Below are 3,725 nucleotides of genomic sequence, written 5' to 3' on the forward strand. Positions count from 1 at the left end.
ATCAATAATAGAAGCTACAGATACACATGGGACTTTGAAAGTACTTACAACTGTGTTATAACAATTGTCTGCATAACATGGAGTTCATTTCACTTAGCATCATCTTATGTGTTCATAAGGGTATAGCTATTGGGCCTTGTGATGCTCTGCTATGACTTGCCTAAACCTGTACTAATTATTCCCAATAAGGGAGACCATAGAGTCCATGTTTCTTTGGGTCTGGCTCATTTCACTTAGTATAATTTTTTCCAAGTCCTTCCATTTCCTTACAAATGGGACAATGTCATTCTTTCTGATAGAGGCATAAAATTCCATTGTGTAGATGTACCACATTTTCCTGATCCATTCGTCTACTGAGGGGCATCTGGGTTGGTTCCAGATTCTCGCTATGACAAATTGTGCTGCGATGAACATTGCTGTGCTGGTGGCATTACTGTGATTTTGTTTGTGGTCTTTTGGATAGATACCCAAAAGTGGGGCTGCTGGGTCATAGGGGAGTTCTATATTTAGCCTTCTGAGGAATCTCCATACTGCTTGCCAGAGTGGCTGAACCAGTTTACATTCCCACCAACAAAGAAGTAGGGTTCCCTTTTGGCCACATCCCCTCCAACAATTGTTATTGTTAGTTTTGATATATGACATTCTTACTGGGGTGAGATGGAATCTCAATATTGTTTTGATTTGCATTTCTTTTATGGCGAGTGATGTAGAGCACTTTTTCATATGTCTCTTGGCCATTCTCATTTCCTCATCAGAGAAGTCTCTTTGTAAGTCTTTAGCCCACTTGATGAGGGGTAGAGTGCTAACCTTGAGCAAAAAGAAGCCAGGGACAGTGCTCAGGCCCTGAGTCCAAGCTCCAGGACTGGCAAACAAACAAACAAACAAAAACCTCCAATAATGTATAAGATGTCAAGGAAACTCACTGGCTCCATGATTCCAGAAACAAAATTACAGCACTGTGTTTGGAAAAAACTTTGTTTTTCTAGGACTCTGAATAGGAGAAAGTTGAATAGCAAAAATATAGGAAGAATAGACAGGTTAATTGATATGGGGTTAATAACAAAGTAATAATAAATGAATGAGGACTTCCGGGAAGATGGCGGAGGAGCAGCAGAGCCCTAGCTGAGTTCCCTCCGACATCACAGTTTTCTCACCCCATAGAAACTTTTACTCCTAGAAAGACAGCCAGAGTAAGTTCTAACAGTACAGGGATTCTGGCCAGGAAGGAAAAATCGACTTTGCTCATCTGAAAACACAGATTTGAGCTCAGGGCGGCGTCCCACCACCGCACCAGTGCCGGCGCCAGCACAGCACCCGGCACAGCAACCCGCACTCCATGCAGCTAAAGCACACAGCATAGATCAGGGAGAAATACTCCAGATGGCAGCTGAGCACGGATGACCTGAAATCGCAGAGAAAGAGTGAGTACCCCACGAAAGAGATTCTCACTCCCACCCACAGAGCAGCTTCTGGAAGGCAGCCCTTCCCCCACCTCCAGAGCAAAGCACCATCTTTGCCACTGGCATAGGGTCAGACTGAATTGGAACTAAAGTGTGCCTGGGGAAAGCGAGGTCAAAGGAGCCATCTTTGAAAAGGGCAAGAGACATAGAAGAGAACCTCCAAAATGCTCTACAAAGTCTGCTGATAAACATGATAGATGAAAAGATTGAATCTCTTCAGTCAATTATTCTAGGGCGTGAGGAGGCAAAGCAAAAATTAATGGAGAATTTCATGGCATCCACAAATAGAAAGATAAATGCACTTCAAGAATCAAATGAAAAGATAGCTACCCAGCTTAAAGATTTGAGAGACAACACTCAAAACCAAAGTAATGAAGTTAATGGAGTAAAGAAGTCCATACAAGACCTAAGAAATGACATGGAAATCATCAGTAAAGACCAGTCAGAAGGAAAAGAGATTCAAAATCAAGTAGCTAGACTACAGTCCCGACTAACTGAAGCAGAGGATCGAATCTCAGGAGCTGAAGATTCCTTAGATTCTATGGAGAAAGATCAAAAATCAATACAAATCCAGTCCAATCAACAAAACAGATCGCTACAGGAGATTCAAGACACGATCAGGAAGCCCAATTTAAGGATAATAGGTATTGAGGAAAACTTGGAGAAAGAGGTTAATGGGATAGGCAATCTATTTAACAGAATATTAGCTGAGAACTTACCAAATATCCAGAAGGGAAGGCCTACACAGATACAAGAAGCATTTAGAACCCCAAACTGACCAGACCAGAATAGGACATCCCACAGACACATTGTGATCAAAACAGGATCAGTAGAGTACAAGGAAAGAATCCTTAAAGCTGTTAGGGAGAAGAAAACGATCACATATAAAGGAAAAGCAATCAGAATTACCCCAGACTTCTCAGCAGAGACCATGAAAGCAAGGAGAGCCTGGAATGAGAAATGCCAAACCCTAAATAAAAATAACTACCAACCAAGAATTCTGTACCCAGCCAAACTCTCATTCATAGCCGAAGGTCAAATAAAAGGCTTCCACAGTAAGGAAAAACTGAAACAATATATCTCCACCAAACCAGCTTTACAGAAAATCCTCAAAGATGTACTATACAGGGAAAATAATCAAGATCCCAATACAGACAGAGAAAAGAACCCTAAAGAGTAAACATCAGATCAAGAAATGGGAAGACACAGCTTTAAACAAGATAGTGATAATGAAAGGAACAAACAATCATCTCTCAATCCTAACTCTCAACATTAATGGACTTAATTCTCCAATCAAACGACATAGGCTCATAAGTTGGATCAAAAATCAAGATCCATCTTTCTGCTGCCTCCAAGAGACACATCTATCCAGCAAAAGTAAACATCTTCTAAAAGTGAAAGGCTGGAATCAAATCTATCAAGCAAATGGCCCCCATAAGCAGGCTGGAGTTGCAATCCTAGTATCAGACAAAATTGACTTCAAATTAAAAAAGGTAAGAAGAGACAAAGAAGGCAACTACATACTAGTAAAGGGATCTCTCCTACAGGAAGATATAACTATTCTAAATATCTACACACCAAATGCAGGAGCACCCAAATTCATCAAACAAACTCTACTGACTCTAAAAACACTCATAGACCCAAACACATTGATAGTTGGGGACTTTAACACTCCACTATCACCTCTGGACAAATCAACACACCAAAACCTGAACAAAGAAACCACAGATCTTAATAATTGCATAGACCAACTAGACTTAACCTACATCTACAGAATATTCCACCCAGTAACAACAGAATACACATTCTTCTCCGCAGCACATGGAACATTCTCCGAAGTAGATCACATCTTAGGGCACAAAGAAAATCTGTACAAATTCAGAAGTATCAAAACCATTCCCTGCATTCTCTCAGACCACAATGGAATAAAATTATAGCTCAACTCAAACAGCCACCACAGAAAATCCTACAATTCATGGAGACTAAACAACACACTGCTGAACCAACAGTGGGTCATTGAAGAAATTAAAATGGAAATTCAAATGTTTATGGAATTCAACGAAGTTGAGGACCCAACGTACCAGCTCCTTTGGGACACAGCAAAGGCAGTACTCAGAGGAAAATTTATATCTCTAAGTGCATACATCAACAAACTGGAGAAACAGCAACTCAATAAATTAAGGAAGCACCTTAATTTCCTTGAGAGAGAACAACAAGCCAAACCCCAAATCAATAGACGGAAGCAAATAATTAAAATCAAATCAG

This window comes from Perognathus longimembris, chromosome 28 (assembly GCF_023159225.1).
Source record: "Perognathus longimembris pacificus isolate PPM17 chromosome 28, ASM2315922v1, whole genome shotgun sequence".
NCBI classification, from domain to species: Eukaryota; Metazoa; Chordata; class Mammalia; order Rodentia; family Heteromyidae; genus Perognathus; species Perognathus longimembris.